A 22,051-nucleotide genomic window follows, 5' to 3' on the forward strand; every position below is an offset into this window, starting at 1 on the left:
TTCTTGTTATTCTCTACCAAGGGAATGCTCAATTTAAGAGCTTACTAATCTCCAAATTGAATGTCATTTGGTTCATCTCTTATCTTTGATTCATCATCACAGTAAAAACATGTCAAATGTGGATACCAAATTCATAAATCCTATGATAACAAGAAGCACATTATGAATATAAATGATAAAGAATAAGGAAATAAGTTTTTAAAGGTTCTAGCATAATTTTAAAACCACACTTCAAATTATGAATGGAAGCACCGTGAGATCTAGCTAAATCTAAGATTAACCCTAGACTAAAACTATATACATGACATAGAACATTTTACTAAGGATATTTTAAGAATTAAGCTAATGTTATTGTAAAAAAGCTCTCGATGGTGTAGCGGCTGCCAATGGCTACCTCCAATGTTGTTTCCAATCTCGTGGTGCCTTGATGGAGAAAACTATGAAAATCGTTCAAGGGTTTTGGAAATGAAGCAGGGGTTCTGGAAACGATTCGGCCAGAAGAGCATCGACAGCTTCTCTCTCTCTCTCCTCAGTGGCTCCCTTTTGTGCCTTGTTGGATATATTGGCCCTTTCTTGAGGTTTCAAAGCCCTCCATGAATTCGTCTGAGGTGCTTGCAAAAGGCCTTTCTTTAGCTTCCTCGGAGCAGTCTGAAACCCTTGGACAATCAAACGAAAATGTTTGCGTTGGTAGCCTTGGTAAGGGTTTAATGCCCAAATCTATGGATGATGCTCTTTTCCCTGCCATAAATGTGGTAGTTGGAAGGGCATTGATCTTCTCAAGGGCTCCCTGTTGCACCTTCCTTGAGATCTCGCCCTTCACCATCGGTTTCATCACCCTACAAGAATGCTCCCATGGTGCCCGCGAAAGGTCTCTCTACAGTTTCATGTGAGTCCCCAAAGTATTCTGAAACCATTGGGCTGCTGTCTTAAAAAGGATGCACTGGAGGCCTTTGCAAGGGTTTGGATGATGCTTATTTCCCTACTTTACCTCAAACTTCAAAACCACTTAGCAGTGCCAGAGATTCTTTTGTCTCAAAGGTATGTGCTTAAAAACTTGTGGCTCTTGTATTTTTGGTAATGGAATCGTTCCTATGAAATGTGCAAACATTTTTCTTGTTCTAGAATTTGGGAAACAGGTGTTGGAGAAAGAAAATTAACTTGTTGCGTATGCTTTAATCTGTCGTTTCAATCGTTTATGGCCTGGCATTTTAGATTTGAACATCTGCGTAAAAGTAAATTGGCTTCCAGTTGTAAAGGATGGGGTTAAAATTTATATAGGCGCACAATGTATTTTCATTTCTATTTTTGACTCCATCAAGGAAAAGGATTCAATACTCCTCGATCACTATTATACATGGGTCATCACTCCTTTTTGCTCAAACCTCGGCATCTGAATTTTAATCCTTTTCTTGAATTCTTCAGTATTATATTGATTTTATCTTCTTTGTAATGGTACTTTTTCCCTTATGATTTATTAAGTGTCAGTAGTGGATTAACCTTTTACCTAAGATGGATAGTTTAATATTAAGGTGTTAAATTCATTATTTATTATTAAGTGTTTACACAGTATTTTAATAAAGTATCAAAGTAATTTATTTAAGTAATGATAAACTAATTACTCAAATTATATAGAACATTGAGATAATGATTTGCAATGATGAAACATTAGGGCAATGACTATATGAAATTGATTAATACATATTTGTAAATCACAGAGAGGTTGCTTTCCTGCACGCAGAGAGAGGATTAGTTATAGGTATAGGGTTTCCAGGCAAGAGAGCACTCCAGGAGGACACGCTTCTTACACAAAACCCCACATGCCTTCACGACATGAAATAAACATGGTTCTTACACAGAACCCCACATGCCTTCACGACATGAAATAAACACAACCTTGACCAGAACACTCCCGGGTGTACGCTATACCCTGAGTTGGACACACACTGTATGCCCTTTCTCCAATGCCCAATGCCCAATCACTAGACCTTAACTATCCTCTCTCTTTTGGTTTTTTCAATTTCCTTTTTCCTCTACTATTTTCCCCCTTTGTGTCCTTCTTTATTGATTCATAGGTTTTAAATAATGTCTCAAGGGTGGTAACAAAAGTCATAACCCTTCATAACAATTATAACCCTTTATGGCTAAATCTGCTGCCTAGCCTTCTAGGGGGGTTTCGTCCTCTTCTTTGTGCCAAGACCTCTCCAGTTGTGGTCTGTGGCCGTGAGGTTATGGAGAATGTTGACTTCTATCAACGCAGTGCTCTGGTCTGCAAATTTATTGGGTTTTGGCCTTCCCTCCCGAACCTTCATCGCTGGGTGAGTGATTCTTGGAAGCCCCATATTTCTTATGGCATTGAGCTTTTCCCTTGTGCTAAGGGGTTTTTTGTTGCTTCCTTTGCCTCTACTCATGATCGTGATTTGATTTTGGGTAAGCTTTGGTCTTGGGAAGATCACTCTCTCTCCCTTAAGCCCTGGACTCCTTCCTTCAATCCCCTTACAGAATCTCTTTCTGTTCGTTCGGTTTGGGTCCGCCTCCCTAATCTCCCCCTCCATTTCTGGGAACCTTCTTGTTTTGAGGCCATCGGTAACTCTATTGGCAGCTTCTTGAAGGTTGATGATGCCACGTTCTCCATGGGTCACTCTACCTTTGCTCGCCTATTAATTGATGTTGACTTATCGTTGGCCCTCCTTAGGGATGTGGTTCTTATGGTTGGGGACAGGCCTTGGACTCAACCGCTGGATTATGAGGGCCTCCCGTTTCACTGTCAAAGGTGTTTCTCAACGGGTCACCTTACTTTTGACTGTTCTCTCTCTCATCGTAAAGGTGCTGCTACTTGGTGGAAGGATGCTACGGAGGACCACTTGATGATTAATGCTTCAGATTCTGTTTCGGTTGATTCATCTCAAGATGAGGTGCCCCTTACTGCTGATGAAGCCCTGGTTGATGTTACTGTTGTTGCGGCCCCATCCGCCCCCTTGGATCCTCCTCCCGTTGCTCCTGCTTCTCACTTTCACTCTGCTCCTGGCGTTCCTTCTTTTGTTGTTGCTCCGCTGCAACAGCCTGTTGCCGCTTTGCAACAACAGTCTGACAGTGACTCTGTAGGGTATTCCCCGCTTGTTTCTTCTGCGAAAGTTCCTACTGATAGTGTTGCCTGGACGGTGGTTTGTCGTAGGTGGAAAGGAAATTCTAACCACCTTTCCCTAGCCCTCCTTTCTCAAGAGTCGGGGTTTTCTCCCCCCTCTTGATTTGGTTTGGGTGTTGTTGGTTTGACTGGTTGGTTTGGCCAGTCCGACTTTGTCCTTTTGGGGTTTGCACCCCTGCTTGGTCTTTAAATTTTGATAGCCTTTGGCTTTGTAAAGGGTCAGCGCCCTTCTTAATGCTGCTTTGTTTCAAAAACAATTAGCAATAGTTAACACTAATTGTAGAGGGATTGAGGTCTCTTTGTTTTGGGTCAGCGCCCTTGTTAACGCTGCTTTTTTTAATCAAAAACAATTATAATGTCCATAGTTATATTTATTTAATATTATTTATTATAACTCCATTCCACGAGAAAAAGTCCCATAACATTTCTCCCCCTGTAATTTCCCTGTTGTCCTCAGTAGCAAGAGATGTATTTGCATCACAACTCAAAAATTATGATCAATAAATCAATTACTGACATTGAATGTGTGCATGCTTAATTGTATTTCCATTTTTATTTTAATTCATCTATATTCTTGTCATCTTTTAATTTGACAAATTTCATCAGTTTCATAATCATTTTTCCAATGATAATATTTTCATAAAAACGTATCATAAATATATGTTTTAATCTCCTATCTTTTTAAGTTTATCACTTTATTTAATCTTTTAACTACTTTTCTCTTTATAGAAGTATTATCATACAACAATTACTCCTATATAGTCATCGTAAATTATAAAACTATAATTATATACTCAAAATACATTCTAAGATGATATTCATGCATTCTAGACTACATGAATATCTTCTTTGCAAAACAAATACACAATTGTCTTTTATATACAATAACTTTTATATTATTGGGTTGATCAAGTCCAATAACAAAGTATGTAGTAAAATAAACCATGGTAATCTTATCAAGCATTTTAACAATAACTAAAGAATATCAAATTATTAACATGTATTGAGCACTTCATAGGGAAACATTAGGTGTAACCATTAATTTATTAAAATCCAAGGGTGAAGGTTGGTTTAATTAAAAAGTTGATAATTTGTCTATAACAATGATAGAAGATGAGACTTAACAAGATCATTGAGATCTAATGATGGCTATAGAATATTATTTTATAGAAAAATCATAATAAAAATTATAGAAGCACAATAAAACTAGTGATCCCCAATAATTTCTATGATCTCAAAGGACCATATAATGTTTATTTGTTGGGTTTACCATTGCTTTCACAATGTTTGTAAATTTAGTTGTATCATTAGATTAAATACCACAATATTATTAGCTTTGTGATTAATTCTAAGTTTTGAAGATAAGTCAAGGGCTTCATTGCATCTTTCTATATTGTTGCTACCATAAAATCTTCAAATTGAATATCATTAAATGAAGTTCTAAATATATTTAATAAATCTATCCTTATATTATTTTAGAGGCGGTTTCTCCCCCTGTAAAAATTATACATGTCCTTGTGTCTAAGACTACGGGAAAACATTGTAGTTTTGAATCTAGCATAACATTTAACTAATTTTAGGAGAAAAGTGATGTTAGGACCTATGAGTTATGGGCCCACAATGTAACTTATGGCTTCATTGACATTATTTATATCTTATATAAGCAAGCACTGACATGTAGACCACTTAGTAAGATATAGGCACTAGAATATTGGGAGCCAAATATAATAGAAAAGAGAGTAAATATGATATTTAGAGAATTTCAATACAACTTAAAGAAAATCATTTAAAACTTCAACATATTTCATTTTCTATATTTCATTTTCTAGATTGATTATTCAGGATAAAGATCTTTGTCATATGTTGTTGAAGCTTAGGAGCAAATAATTGATGCATGTGAAATTGCTTTAGTTTTAAAAAAATGTTGTTGTTGTGTTAAATTCTTTCATAAAATGATTTATTTTTGTCAATTTTTTGTTTTATTTCTAATTAGTATCTCATCTAAATTAATTTTCCTTCCTTTTACTGTGTTAATGCACTAGTCTGATTTATATTGCTTCAATTCGGTTTTCTGATTTCACTCCGTTTGACCCTAGTAAAAGTTTGATTTTCATAGTGATTTAAATCATTTGAAAATATTTTTCTTCAAAGTAAAAATTATACAATCAAAAGGAAATCTTTTATGTCACAAGTATGGTTCTAATTGGGCTCGGTAAAATTTCATTTATAATGTAATGTAGATACTTTGCAAAGTAAGGATCACCCTGAAATCACTATCAATTCAAATGATTTTCAGAACAAAGAACCCTAAATGGTTCAAAATCTCCTGTCAAGGGTAGATTACTACTATATTATAATTTCAAATGTTTCACATTTGATTGCAAATATACACAAAATGATTTTATGAAAAAGACTAGAAACAAATTCAATAGAATGAATTTTATTTTATTTTTCTATGGTTGGAAGTGAATTTTCAATTAAAAAACGAAGTAAATTTTATCACTCTGACCAATCCAACTTACCATACCAATAGGGTTGCAGATTTAATATTTAGTTTCAATGTTTTGTTTACGGGATGATTGTAGGTAAAAAGAGAAAAAATTATCTTCAAAGTTTGGCTCTGTTCAATCAAACTAGATGGTTTCAGCTGTCAGACTATTAAATGAAAATATTGGTGGGAGTTGACATTTGTTTTCAACATATTTCCATCTTATATTGTTCTGTTAATATCTTTTTGGGAATTTGTTTGGCAGCAGCCATGTTAGATCAAATGAATATTGATATCAATTTACTGTTATAAGTGAAACCATGGCATTCTTGCTGCCATAAATATGGAGTAAATTGTTATTATTAATATTATTATTATTTATTTAAATTTCATTTGTCAGGATAAAAATACTTAGTGATATGCTCATTCACAAACAAGTAAATTTACTGACATATTTATGGGAAAGTACTTTATACCCATTTCGTCTTGTCTAAGGTATTCATAATGTTTGTCAAGTGAAATGAATTTATCATTTTTTTAATTTTCTCTACCTAACTAAATGGTAAGTAATTGTCTTTGGATCATGATGAAATTCTATTATATATCACCACATACAAATTGGGTAATATTTTTTTTTTCAAATGTGGTAAAATTATAGTAACATAATTTTTTTTTTTGAAATATTAATTGAAAATATCTAATTCATCAATTGACCATGCTAACAAAGTTTCGCAAATTTAAATTGTGATTTCTCTTTAAAATTTAGCATATGGTTATAAATAATTTTTTTAAGATATATTGATTCTATCATTTATGTAAATCCTATTGTTTGGCTCTAAAGATCGATTTGGCTCTGATACCAAATGTAAAGGTACTTTTTCCCTTATGATTTCTTAAGTATCAGTAGTGGATTAACCTTTTAGCTAAGATAGATAATTTAATATTAAGGTGTTAAATTCACTATTTATTATTAAGTGTTTACACAGTATTTTAATAAAGTATCAAAGTAATTTATTCAAGTAATGATAAACTAATTACTCAGATTATATAAAACATTGAGATAATGATTTGCAATGGTGAAACATTAGGGCAATGACTATATGAAATTGATTAATACATATTTGTAAATCATGGAGAGGCTGCTTTCCTGCACGCAGAGGGATGATTAGTTATAGGTATAGGGTTTCCAGGCAAGGGAGCACTCCAGGAGGGCACGGTTCTTACACAAAACCCCACATGCCTTCACGACATGAAATAAACACAACCCTGATCAAGACACTCTCGGGTGTACACTGTACCCCGAGTTGGACACACACTGTATGCTCCTTCTCCAATGCCCAATGCCCAACCACCAGACCTTAACTATCCTCTTTTTTTTTCTTTTTTCAATTTCCTTTTTCCTCTACTATTTTCTCCCTCTGTGTCCTCCTTTATTGATTCATAGGTTTTAAATAATTTCTCAAGGGTGGAATAATTTCTCAAGGGTGGTAGCAAAAGTCATAACCCTTCATAACAATTATAATGTCCATAATTATATTTATTTAATATTATTTATTATAACTCCATTACACAGGAAAAAGTCCCATAACAATCTTCCTTTCAAATCTATTGGTAATTTGCTGGGTATTTTCATGGCAGTAGATAAGAACACTTATGAATTTTCTCATACTACTTTTGTTCGATTTTTTGTGGAAATTGATTTCAATGAGGATTTTTTTGCATACAGAGTCCTTTCTGTTGTATATCATCCTTGGACCTAAGTTTTGGATTATGAATGTCTTTCCTTCTAGCGTAGATGATGCTATAAAACTGGTCATGTAGCAACATTTTCTCAAGTCAAAAGTAAAACTGTTAAACAATCTTCATGGTGGAAAGACCCCCTTGATGCCAATAAAATGGAGATTGTTAGAAAATCAATATGAATTCATAATAAATGATAAGCCCAACCATAAGCACAATGAATTCAAGCCATTTAACAACATATCAAGGAAGATAAGCAAAAAAGCAAATACGAAAAATGAGCAAACAAATGAAAACTACTTACCTTATGATGCTCTCAATGCCATTTGATCTTCCTTGTCCTCCTCTCCACGATCTCATTGCTACAAGATTGACAAATGAAGATTGGGAGATGGTTGAAGATAATGAATGTGGATTGCTCTCACATTTGCATTACAAAGGATGGCTGAATGAAGATTTTGACATGATAAGGGGGATGCAGATTGGTGAATAGATGGCTTATGCATCAAATTGACAACATAAGAATGCAATGGAAGTGGATGCTTTGTGCAAGGAGGGAACTTCAATTTATAGATTTTTGAATTGGAAATGGATGGTTGATATTGAAAATTAAATGAAGGGCTAAGATTGAAGGTGAGGAGATGAGTTGGATTGAACTCATGGTCTTGTGACAAGTGTCACAAGGGGTAGGCTCTGGGAAGAAGGAAAAGTATGTGTGAGCACCTCTTGGGAAAAGCACTTGTCATGGGGAAGAAGGTAAGATGTGCTCACACATGTATGAACAAATCTTGGGAAGACCCTAAGACTGACAAGTGGAAACACTTTTGGCAAAGTGTAAGGGCTATAGCAGGGGGGATATGACATGTGGACTAAAAGGAAAAGATGTAGGGTGGCTCAATGGGGAAGAGCATTCTCACACGTGTGTGAGCACCCATGGGCTAAAGGTGAGGTGGAGAGGTGAAAATGACTTGTGCATGCACTTCATTTATGAAGGGAGTCACATGTGGACTTGGGTAGGTGTGTAACAGCAAAAAATAGAATAAATGTTAATAGGGATTAAACTTTGGTTAATTAGCTTGATGAAGGGGATTAAAAGGTGGGTTTGTAGGAATCACCATATTATTTTAATTAATTGTGAATTAATTTAACTAATTGGGATTAGGAGGAAGATTGAAATATTTACCTAAGGCCGAGTTTGATTTATTGAAATAAATCAAACTTTAGAAGAAATGAGATAAATTTAACTAATTAATAAATAAATTGTATAGATGGAAGGGGGTAATTAAGTAAATGCAATTTAATTAATCTAGGAATAATAATTTTATATCAAAGAAGATTAAAACATAGTGGATAGAAAAAATAGGGACTAGTAGCATGATGCCCCAGTCATTAGTGGGTTGATGAAGTATGACGAGGAGGTAGTTGTATACCCCCTTGAGAAGACATGTGTGTTCCAAGAACACGGGCGTGCTCTCGAAATGGATAAGATTATAGGATGAAAGGTAAAAGGGAAGGGATGAAGAAGGTGTGGATGAGAGGGTATATATAGGCCATGGGGGACCTATAGGAGGGGGAGGAGGTGGATAAACTGGAGCCTTAGGGGTAAAGGGCAGATAGAATGAAAGAGAATATGATGGGTTGAATGGAAGGCTTATGAATGAAGAGGATGAGATTGCTGTTATGCATTATGTGGACAATAATCCTAGGTTTTATATTGCAAAGGATTATTGACACCACCGATTATAAGAATCAGGATGTTATGAATATCCCATGCATGGACTAGACTCTTAGACAATAGGTTATCTCAATGTATGTAAGTGTACATTGCACTATGATCAAATATATGAGATATGTTGGCCATTTGGAGGAATTGATTATGTGTTGCATTGATGTTTTGTCATTGATGCCAACACTAGCTGTTTGGATGCTTTACCGACACGCTTTTGGTCCTGGTAGGTCGAGTGGTTTCTGGTTGATTTGGATCCGGCATGATCCGGTAGGCTCCAGTATAGTTTGGTTATGGAATTGGCTTATTCATGATACTCATGCTCATATTCAGTAAGTTGGTTTTTGGTCTGGTGATCGGATGCTATCCCGTTTGCTTAGAAGCTTGGCTTCTGGTTTCGGCGAGGGTTTCACCGGCAGAGCTTTTGATGAAGATCTTTGATGAATTGCATAAGTGGTGTTGGTACAACTTCTGGTGGAGTTTCAGGATGCTGATGGTGATCAATGTTCGAGACTTGGTAGATGGAGATCATTGCTATAGCATGTGGACCTATACTGGGTCCCGGTTGATCTAGGTTATGGATCGACTTTAATGTAATGTGTGGTTTGGACCTCTCAATGTGTTTCCGAGATGTCTTATGTGTTGGATATTATTTGTTTGGTCTAAGGACGACATGGTTTGTAATTATGTAATTGGTTTATTGTCTAGTGGCCGACTTGATTGCTTATGATCGACTTGATTGCTTATGATCGAGGGTTTATATATAGATGTAAGATCTCATTGTAGATTATCATGGTTATGGCAAATGGATGTAATGTGCGAATAATGTAATATCATTCAGACAGAGGATTTGGTCGATCATTGAAGGTCAAATTGGGTTTATGTAAAAGGATTTAGTCCTCTGGTATTGAGCTTAATCAGAACCGTACTAAGGCATAGAAGCTGCTATCTTTTGCAGTTCAACACTTTTCCAGATTGTTGTCTGGATTTCTATGTAGTCAGTGAGGCTCCTTTTGTGATGAGCAGTGCGCTCTAGGCTGTTGGCCTTCCTTCAAGTGCAGGCCCCTCAATTGTAATTCGCATACTTACTGCATAAGTATTATCTGATTGTGGGTAGGCTTCCCACTATGGTTTTTCCTTTTACTGGGTTTTCCACGTATAAATCTTAGTGTCATGTGGATGGTATTTATTCTGTGATTATTGTTTATGCTTAATTGGTTTAACTGCTATTCCGATATTAATGTTTTGGTTTCTGGTATTAAAGTTTTAATTGCTAATGGTTCCAGTAATCTATGACAACTGATTCACTCCCCTCAATTGTCTTCGAGTTATTTGAATTGTCTAACAATTGGTATCAGAGCTTTGGTCCTCTCTGCAGAATGCTTAACGACTTGAGGAAGATCCTATGGCGATTAACAGTTCAAGTTCTTTCAGTTCATCTGGAGCTATCTTTTGGAGAGATATTCCTAGGCTTGATGGAACAAATTACACAGTATGGAATATTCAGATGGAGACTCATTTGAGATGTCTTGGTAAGGAGATTTAGGAGATCACACAGAATGGTGTCACACCTTATAATCCGACATCTAGCAATCCTCCTTCGGTAAACTTGGATAAGGAGCTCAAGAATGATTGTAGAGCAAGAGAAGCCCTCTTGTGTGCAGTTTCTAATCAACAGATAATGAGATTAACCAACAAATCATCTAGAAAGGCTATATGGGATAAGTTGGAGATTCTTAATGAAGGTGACCCTACAGTGAAGATTGCTAAACTTGATGGTTATCAGGTGAGATATGAAAACCTGAAGATGGAAGAAGATGAAATGATTACTGCATTCATGGAAAGGGTAAATGAGATTGTTATGAGAATTCAATGTTGTGGTGGAACTCTGAGCGAAGATGAAATTGTTTCTAAAGTTCTAAGAGCCCTACCATCGGCTTACAAAATGAAGGCTACTGCTATCTATGATCTTGCTTCGCTTTATCCATACCATTTATCCTATCTATTCATTGCTTCTATCATCCAATGCTATCTATGATCTTGCTTCGCTTATCCATACCATCTATCCTATCTATTCATTTCTTCTATCATCCAGTGCTATCTATGATCTTGCTACACCTCATCCATATCTTCTAATCCATATTCCTTATCCTATCTATTCATTGCTTCTATCATCTAATGCTATCTACGATCTTGCTACACCTCATCCATATCCTCTAATCCATACCATCTATCCTATCTATTCATTTCTTCCATCATCCAGTGCTATCCATATCCTCTCTCTATCCATATCCCCTTTTCCATCCTTGATCTTGATCAAAACTAAGGACACAAACATGATTTCAAAAAGCTCTTAAGCTACCTTCATCTTTCTCCTATCGATTTCCATCTCAACGACTCAATCATCCACTCCTTGTCTTGCTATACATTGGGGCAACCAAATACATCTTTCTTCTAATCCAAAAAAATCAAAAAATCAAAAAATCAAAAAATCAAAAAATCAAAAAACTAAAAATTGACAATCAACAAAACTAAATAAAAATTGAAAATCAAAGCATGAACACATGTACCATCCATCAAATCATATCAACAACAGGAAAACTCTCAAAGTTTGCAATCAAGTTGATCACATGTCTTGTTAATCAATTCATCACTCGAAATCAACATCAACATCAAACATGTCTTATACAGGGATATGTACACTCGAAACCAGACAGATCGGTTTTATACGAGGTACTCACTCTTTGAAACCAGACATTCCTATCAATCATTGAGTCTTGATAATCAATCTATCTATCAACATCAACATCAACATGTCTTATACAAGGATAGGTACACTCCAAACCAGATAGATCGGTCTTATACGAGGTACTCACTATTTGAAACCAGACATTCTTATCAATCATTGAACAAATCAAAACAATGACATAGATCAGTATGACTTCTAGATTTTTTTCTAGTTAGCCTTATCTTTATCAATTGATGGCAGTACATGTTTCACAAGTCATATTGTACATATCATATCCACCCATCTGAGACATCACCATAAATTCACAAATGCTTATCAATCTTGGACATACTTAGCGTAGTCACTATCCTTGGTTTATCTGAATCAATTATCCAAATCATATCCCACCATGGCTTGGTGATCAGTGTACATATCCATATCGAAGTAGTATCAATAGCAAGGGGCAAAATCCTGACCTCGCTGGGGGCATTTTGCCTTCAAGGTTTTCAACATCAGACCAAACACGTAGCAAGACAACAAGGATCAAAACAACCAACAAATGACAAACGACAATGCAAGGAAGCTAGACATCACGGACTTGAATTGATTTCAACTGAACAAAGATCTATTTGCAAGATGTTTTATTTGACAAGAGTACATTCTAAATAGCATGCATGATTACTTATGGTTGTTAATTTTTGCTTATCATATCTCCTAAGTGACTCAAGGATGTCTTAATGACTAGAGAAGAAAGGAAGGAATGTGATGTTTTATTTGTGTGCTATCTGTGAGTGAAGTCTTTTATTATGCAAAGTTGTCTTACGACGTGATCAGGTAACATATCACTGAAGACATTTTGGATTTGTATGAGACAAAGGTTAACTCTTGTCTGTTTACGCAAGCAACACTCAGGTCGTCTTGGTTCAAAAATACCTCGACGCTTGTGTCGTCTTGCAATATCAAAATCCATGTAAGTTATACTCAGGTCATTATGGTTCAATTATACCATGATACTTGTATCGACTTTGAACAAATCAAGGCTCGATGATGAAAACAAAGGAAGCATTAGCACTTTGATCACAATAGATGGCAACATTGAGAACGAGAATGCATATTAAGCTTTACATTAGCTGCACATCATTATCATCTTAATCTTGCATTAGGTTGCACATCATTTTTAATCTTGCATTTAGTTACACATCATTATCATTATCATACATCTCATTTTCAAGATACATCTCACATCTCATAAATCAAAGCAATGCATCATCACATTTTGCTTATCAAAATCATGAATCATACATTCACATCATAATCAAAAGCAAGAGCATTATTATCTAAGCATCAAATCATCCTCATAGAATCTCATATCGAAACATAATTCATATCATTCATCATTCATCATTGCATCCCTCACATGCATATCTATCGCATGATCATGGAATCTTTCTTCACTTTCATATCTTCATCATTCTTCTAAACTATCTATCATGTCTTATACAGGTCGACTCTTTCTTGAAACTAGATGTTTTGATCAACTCTTATACAGGATATATCGTTCCTGAAACCAAATGTTTTGATCAGCTCTTATATAGGATATATCATTTCTGAAACCAGACGTTTTGATCAACTCTTATACATGATATATCGATCTTGAAACCAGAAGCTCAATCATCCATGTCTTATACAGGCAGTATCATTCCTGAAACCAGACGCTTCGATCATCTTTGTCTTATACAGGCAGTATCATTCCTAAAACTAGCCGCTCAATCGTCCATGTCTTATACAAGAGGTGTCATACCTGAAACCAGACTTGATCTTAATCTAATCAACCTTAATCTCAATCCAATCAATCTCATCAATCTTATCAAACCCATGCATGTCGTCACTATCCACTCTTCTATCTTTCAAATAACATTCTTCTTCTTTCGAGAGATCATTCATGCCTTTTGTGCACAAACGATCTCCCGAGGGGGCATTATCATATCAAATGTCGACATCAATTTCATATCAGTTTCATATCAAATCAATTCTTCATATTTGGGGCATCATCAATATCGTTCGTCAAATTTGGGGGATGACATCATCATATCGACATCTCGACACAAACATCATATCCGACAATTTTCTTTGAATCAACATGTGCACACATGTCACTTCAAAGAGGGGCAAAATGTAGACGTATAAAAATGACCACTTTCTTAAGTGAATATTTAATATTCATTTTAGTCTCATTCCTCCATTTAATTAAATCATTCACATTCATCTATTTAATTAAATGAATTACTCAATTTATTTAATTAAATTCACCTAAGCCTTTTCTACCCCTTTAATTAAATAAATCACTTTATTTAATTAATTCCCCTTCTTTCCCTTTTTAATTAAATTTACATTTAATTAGATTGTTCATTGCAAATAAATAAATCTAACTTATTTATTTAAATCCCCCACTTGTATTTATGCAAGTTGCATCTATTTTAGTTGAAATAAAGTAATTTATTTTAATTAAAATTACCCCCCATCCACTTGCATTCTCCTACATCTCCCACTTGCCTCTCTAAACCCCCTTCTAGACTCTTCTAATCAATTCTAATTTAGCCTAACCCATCTTCTAAATATTGTCACATCCCTAAACAAAGGGAAGTCACTTCTCAAACCCTTAAAGTCTTTGAAAACCATTAAAGGCTTTATGCCCTCAACAAGTTAACCTTGAAAGTCTTCCAAACCATTAATGGTTAACTCAACCCTCTTGCATGATTGGAGACTTTTTGCCTAACTCAACCTTCATCTAACCCAAGGGTCTCATCAAGCTTTCATTGCTTTAACCATTGTTATTCCTTTAATCCTTGCACAAGAGTTTATCCTTTGGGTAAAAGCTTTATCCAATGGATAACTCTAACCTAATCTTAACCCTTACCCCCTAAGATAACTATGAGGTCTTCTCAAGCATTTAATGCTTCTTACATCTCCTCTCAAGTAGTTTTATGTTGACAATTGTCACCATTTCATTGGTGAGAATTGTAAACATGGATTGATAACTTTCAATCCCGACCCTTGATAAGATCATCTTATCCTGATTCTCCATTTCCCTATTTTTCCTATAAATAGAGCCCATTCCTTCTTAAAAAAAATCAAGTCTTTGTGCATCAAACTTATAGTCTCATAACATTAAGCATGTTATCTCTCTTTGTTAGAATAACATTTTAGATCATTTTGATAGCATTATAATCTAAGATATATCATGTTAATCTCATATCATGTTAGCTTCATCTTAGTATCATTTTCATACTAGTTTAAGCTTCATATCAATATCTTGCATCCTATCATCATCTAGTTTCATATCTGAATCATCACTAGGATCTTGGTTGCATTCCATTCAAATCTTAGAATCATTTAAATCTCGTTCTTTAGGTTGTCATCTTAAAGAATCAAGTGCTCTTCCAAGCTAAGAGCCACCTTGAATCTTGAAAATCCTTGAAGATAGAGGAACATGGAACGATTTTAAAGAGTTTAGATTCATTTAACTTGCTTTGTTTGGATTTCTAACCTCTAATGCAATGTTTCATGTGTGTGTTTGAATTGTTTTCTCCTCTTGCAGGTTGATACCACATTTCCAGCATACATTTCTAGCGCCCACCGTGGGGCACGTCCCAAAAAATAACATCGTTTTTCATGTAGGTAGAAGACAAAAATCACACCAAAATACTAGAATAGCGCATCCATAAATTTCTGTAGCGCATCCATGGAATTGTATAGCGCTTATAGACCATTCTTTAGCGCATTCTGTAACTTTTCTGGCGCATACCCTTTTCTGCTTGTCAAACGCATAGGAGCACTATTTTAGTGCATCCAAGCCTCAGAGTAGTGCATCCAATTGTTTTTCTAACGCATAGACATCATTTCTTAGCGCATGTGTTCTATACTTTAGCGCACAGATCTGACAGAGGCAAAAATTTGTAACATCGTCAAAAATTAGGATTGTGGAAGGACAATATATATGTAATATAACATTTACATATATGTAAGTGACATTTCCTCTTCTCTTTTCTCTTTTCTCTTTCTTATACTTTAAGTTATATTCCATATATATTGTCAGGATGTTTGAGAGGGGTTTAAGACCTCTAGGAGTTATAATGCAAAATCTAGTTTTTGGAAGATCCTCCAAATTTTAGACTTAGTGAAATTTTAGGGCATTTCAGGATCAGGATTGTAAAATTTGTAACCAAGATTTGAAATTAGGCTTGTGGAAGCCCACCAAAGGCTTTAATTTCTTACTAACTTCTTTTTTTGTAGGTTTTAACAGTTTCTTGCAGGTTGCAGGAGTTAGAATTAGGATTTATGATTTATTTCTAGCTTTTTAAAGTTGGATAAAAAGAACTCATTTTTCCTTTGGATTAAAAAGAACCTCATTTTTCTTTTGGGCTTAAAATCAACTACATTTTCCTTTGGGCTTAAAAAGAATCTCATTGCAAGGTAAAAATGACAACAAATCAAACTCTTTGCTTTCTTGCAAGTTAGGGAAAAATGTTTCAATTTGGGCTTAAAAAGAACAACAAACATGATTTCTATTTTGCAAAGGGTAAAAAGAATCACATTTTCCTTTGGTGCATAAAACAAAACATCACTTCATTTTTGCAAAGGATAAAAAGAATTTCACTTTCATTGTTTTGTGCAAAACAAAAAGGGTTTTCATTAAGTATTGACTTCACGATTTTCCTTTTGTTGACCAACATCATGATTTATTTTGTTGACCTGGATTTCATTTTCTTAGATAGAAAATCATTGCTATGAAGGGTTAAAAAGAACACCATGCTTTTTGGAGCAAAATCTCCAAATAGAAGTTAGCAAATCATTGTCTTGAAGGATAAAAAGAATCTTGTTTGCCTTGTCTCGAAAGTGGAAGGTATACGCTCTCTCCTTAATTGGGTGACCAAAAAGCCAAACCACTCTTATGCTTTCTTCATTTCAAGCATTTAAAACCTTTAGCAGGCCTGCCCTCCCGAGTTGCTCTTAGAGCGCCATTTAAATGGTCGGTGAAAGGGGAATGACCTAAGTGGGAAACAAATTTTTCGCTAAGTGTTCCAACCCACTATAATTAGAAGTGGAGGTTGACGAAAGTCCCTTCAACGGTTTTGCTAAGCGATTAGCCTTCCCTCAGTATCTTTACGATATGTAAAACCTTTATTCTAAAGATTGGGAAGCTTCCCGAGGGAGTTTATCACTGAAGACTGAACGGAAGCCTGATTAAGAACCTTAGCATTAGAGACTTTGAACCGAGTCAGTTGCCAAACATTGACAATATCATAGTGCAAGGGTGGGGAAGAATCCGCCCCCAAGATCACTCACCATATCTCCCAAGATAACTACTCAATTGTGAAGCAATTCACTTTGGGTTAATTTCTAGCAAAACGCAAAAAAAGGGCGCCCCGAAGGGAGTGACAAAGTTGTTTGAGCTGACGGAGTATCGAGACTAGTGGGCTATGATATTGTCAATGACCTTTAAATAAAGAGTCTATTTGATATGTCTTTTGTTGTAAATCAAACCGGTGATAACATCGGGGATTTGAACACATCCTCAGAAAGAACATACACTCAATGTTTAGCATAGGGATGATCATTGTTTTCATGTGTGCTATGTATTCTAGTCACAAATGTTAACATATCTTGCAAATCAACCTCATACAACAATCAATTCAAAACAAAGAGTAAAGAGAAACCTTAAAGTGGAGAAGATTTCCAAATCCAACAAAGCATATTTTGAGGTGGTTATTAACATTTCAACTATCTTTAGGAAAGAATTTCATCCAACAAGATTAGGGGAATATCAAACCAAGTGATCAAGAGTTTATCTATTCGACTTAGTAAGCTTGAGTATTCAAAAAAAAATCATCCATCAAAATCACAAGTGTTAAAATTTAAAAACAGTAGAAACAAAGAAATTAGGACAGTTAACGCATAGGAGCAACATCCTAGCGCGTAGCAACCATTCTATAGCACATTTCAACCTAACCTTAGCACTTTCATCAAACAATTTAGCACATAACCAGCATCATACTGGTGAAATTTCCAATAACACTTTTTAGCATTAGTCTAGCGCATTCAGACACCAGCTTAGCACATTCAAGACATATCATAGCGCTTTGAGCTCAAACATTAGCGCGTACTCAGGACAGATTAGCACATAACCCATCAAGAGAAGTCAGTTTCAAATAGTCTAAACTAGCGCGTGGGAAAGGCAACATAGCACATAGAGAGCTTTCTGTAGCACTTCGAGAACATTCTTTAGCGCATCCAGTCTCTGTTTTAGCGCATGATCTAAACTAAGAAAAACAGAGAGCAAATCAGTCACCTTGAGAAAGTTTTATCAACAATCTTGAATACCTTTTCAAATCCTTTAGCAAACTTACCTGAAAAATTTCAAATCCAATCATCAGTGAGAAAATTTCCAAATCCAAGGGGGAGAGATATTGATGTGAAAAAGAAAAAGAAAAGGGGAGAGATATTGATAGGGGACAAATTCAGAGCCTTACAAAGATATTATTCACAAGGGGAGTTTGGTCCTTGTTTCAAAATCTCATTGCTATATCTTTGAGTGGAGATTGTTGGTTGTCTTCCATTGGGGGAGACTTTTGTTTGACATTTCTTGGTACTTAGATGTTTTTCACATCTAGTGTTGCCATCAATGCCAAAAGGGGAGATTGTTGGCCATTTGGAGGAATTGATTGTGTTGCATTGATGTTTTGTCATTGATGCCAACACTAGCTGTTTGGATGCTTTACCGACACCCTTCTGGTCCCGGTAGGTTGAGTGGTTTCTGGTTGATTTGGATCCAACATGATCGGGTAGACTCCGATATAGTTTGGTTATGGAATTGGTTTATTCATGATACTTATGCTCATATTCAATAAGTTGGTTTTTGGTTTGGTGATCAGATACTATCCCGTTTGCTTAGAAGCTTGACTTCTGGTTTCGGTGAGGGTTTCACCGGCAAAGCATTTGATGGAGATCTTTGATGAATTTCATAAGTGGTGTTGGTGCAACTTCTGGTGGAGTTTCAGAATGTTGATGGTGATCATGTTCGAGACTTGGCAGATGGAGATCATTGCTATAGCGTGTGGACCTATACTGGGTCCCAGTTGATCTAGGTTATGGACCGACTTTAATGTAACGTGTGGTTTGGACTTCTCAATGTGTTTCCGAGATGTCTTATGTGTTGGATATTATTTGTTTGGTCTAAGGCCGACATGGTTTGTAATTATGTAATTGGTTTATTGTCTGGTGGCCAACCTGATTATTTATGGTCGAGGGTTTGTATATATAGATGTAAGATCGCATTGTAGATCATCATGGTTATGGGAAATGGATGTAATGTGCGAATAATGTAATATCATCTAGATAGAGGATTTAGTCGATCATTGGAGATCGAACTGGGTTTATATAAGAGGATTTAGTCCTCTGGTATTGAGCTTAACCGAAACTGTACTCAGGCATAGGAGATGCTATCTTTTGCAGTTCAACACTTCTTCGGATTGTAGTCTGGATTCCTATGTAGTCAGTGAGGCTCCTTTTGTGATGAGCAGTGTGCTCTAAGCTGTTGGCCTTCCTGCGAGTGCAGGTGCCTCAATTGTAATTCACATACTGCAGAAGTATTATCTGACTGTGGGTAGGCTTCCCACCGTGGTTTTTCTCTTTATTGGGTTTTCCATGTATAAATCTTGGTGTCATGTGGATGGTATTTATTTTGTGATTATTGTTTATGCTTAATTGGTTTAACTGCTCTTCCGGTATTAATATTTTGGGTTCCGGTATTAAAGTTTTAATTGCTAATGTTTCTGGTAATATGTGACAACTGATTCACCCCCCCTCTTAGTCGTCTTCCAGTTATTTGAACTGTCTAACAAGATATATGAGTTGGATGGCATCCTCATGCACTCAATTTCTTTATGGGGACTTGATTGGAATATGCAAAGGATGGGCCACACAACTATACCAACATACTCAAAGTGAATGCAAGACTTGTTGGATCAGACACGAGAAACTGCAAACACGCCATGCCACAAAAACTATGCCCTAGTGTACACCGATCTAGACATAGCAAGATATAAAATGATCTAGGCAGTCATGAATAGGTATAGTCTTAGGACAATGAATAAAATCAAAACGAATAGATCATTCAAGCAAATGACTCAGGTGACCAACAAACATCTCTTGGCAAGAGTAGGACATGGATTTGGATCGATTGCCAGACATGGGAAGGATGCATCATGATGGGTATGATGATGGGATAGATTGATGGAAGACAATGTAGATAAGCTGACTGGGAGAGATGCCACTCAAGAGGATCTCTACTAGGATTTGGTCAACACATTATGGGTGGTTGTTTGTATTACGCGCAAGTCAATAGAAGTTCAAATGGTTGGGAAAAGCTCAGTGTACTAGGGGAAAGCTCAGTTTGATGGGAATATCCTTATTAATGACAATGTATTAGCTCATCATCTCATGTGGAAGGAGGTGGTGATAGGAAGAAAGTGGTGTGTGCTGTAAGCGCATGACTAGGGCGAATAATGCTTGCACAAATGGATAGGAATAGAGTTGTGATGGAAGATGGGATTACTAGATAAAATGCAATGTGAGTGAATGGAATGAATGGGTGGGAAAGAATGTGATAAGCGTCCAAATTGATGGTGGATTCGATTTATTTACCTTGACACCTGAAAACAGGTTTTCACCAAGGTACTTGCCCATAGCGCCACAAAGTGGTTTTCTTTGATGCACGAAATGATTTTTCTTTCTTGTAATGCCCCTACCCTAGTCAGCCTTGGAAAATCTGTTTGACCTTGGTTGACTTTCTATGTAGCATTCTTGAATGGTTGATTAACTGTGATGAAATGTTGTAGATTAGATAATATAAATAATTGTGCATACCTATTATTGTGCTTTTGCATTGATTCTTGTCTAAATGTAATTGTTTCCCTAATTCTTGTTATAAATCTCGAGCTAACGCCTTCATTGAATATGTATATATATGTATGCTTGCGTAACTCATGGTTGCAGGAGATTGCAGGTACTATACTACCTAGGTGCGAGGTTCGCCTCTATCAGGATTCGCAGGGTTGAGTATACATCCTTCATCCTTAGGATTTGGATTAGGTGGTCATAAAACTCTTGTCTTGCCTTAGCCATGATCAGGTGAGCATCGTGTGTGGTTCGTAGGGTTCCTTTGTCGTTCGGGATTGCGTGTCGTGTGATTGGTGGACTTTCTTGGTTTGTGTGCCTTGTGTGTGGTAAATGGAGTATGTTATCCTAAGTATTTAATTGCAATTAATGTGTGGATGTACGCATTAGTAATTGAGAAATTTAAAATAGATAGTTTTTTTTATATGATTAATCGTTAATTTAAGAGATCACTTTATTTATATTTGTAGCAAGCTTAAGTATGTAATTTGAATTAATGTGTTCATTTACGCATTAGTAGTTGAGAAATCAAAATAAATAGGTTTCTTTTAGGCGATTAATCATTAATTAAAATGATCGCTTTATTTATGTTGTAGCGAATTTAATTTAATGGTTAGTTTTAAATGATGAATTTAATTAGTTTATGCGTTTTTTTTTTAAAAGGAAATATTTAAAGTTATTTAAAATATAATTAATTTAACCACTTTTGCATTTTGGAAAAGAAAAGGTAAATTTTATTATTTAAATAAAATCATTTTTAATTTGTAAAGTTTGATATAGTGTAAAAGATTGATTTTGGAAATTAATTTAATTTAAATACTTTACCCTTGTCAATAGTTCGAAATATAAATGTTGGCTTAATTAATATTGAGAAATTAAAATTAAGATTAAATAAGAGAGAAGTATATTAATTAGAAAATCAAGTTGAATTAATTTAATAGTTGAAAAGAATTATTATTTCTTTTTATTTTAAAAGGGTTTAAATTTCGAAATTAGAAACTAGGTCAAAATTGGTTCCCATTTAACCTAGGTTGAAAAATATTTTTGGGGGTTGTTGAATTTTTGGAAAAGAAAAATATTGGGATGGAGATTTGGGGATTTTGGCAAGGATGAATTTCTACAGCTGCAAGTTGGGGGCTCTTCTTCAAATCTTACCAGGAATGCTAAAAAGGTAGGATCCTGGTTTTTCCCTTTTGTTTCTTTGTTAAATTAAAATAAAAATGGTATTTGGTGGATCTTCATGAAATGCTGGTTTTTTTTTATATACCTAGG

The 22,051-nt window shown here is 35.4% G+C and overlaps 1 long non-coding RNA gene across 1 annotated transcript; it reads left to right on the plus strand.

The window, feature by feature from the left end:
* The first annotated feature begins 315 nt into the window (after positions 1-315).
* LOC131064659 (uncharacterized) lies at positions 316-6,017 on the plus strand. Its single transcript, XR_009111304.1, has 2 exons — positions 316-1,038; positions 5,728-6,017. It is a non-coding gene; the product is annotated as an uncharacterized LOC131064659 (long non-coding RNA).
* Positions 6,018-22,051: the final 16,034 nt, after the last annotated feature.

The sequence above is a fragment of the Cryptomeria japonica genome, chromosome 1, assembly GCF_030272615.1.
Source record: "Cryptomeria japonica chromosome 1, Sugi_1.0, whole genome shotgun sequence".
NCBI lineage: Eukaryota > Viridiplantae > Streptophyta > Pinopsida > Cupressales > Cupressaceae > Cryptomeria > Cryptomeria japonica.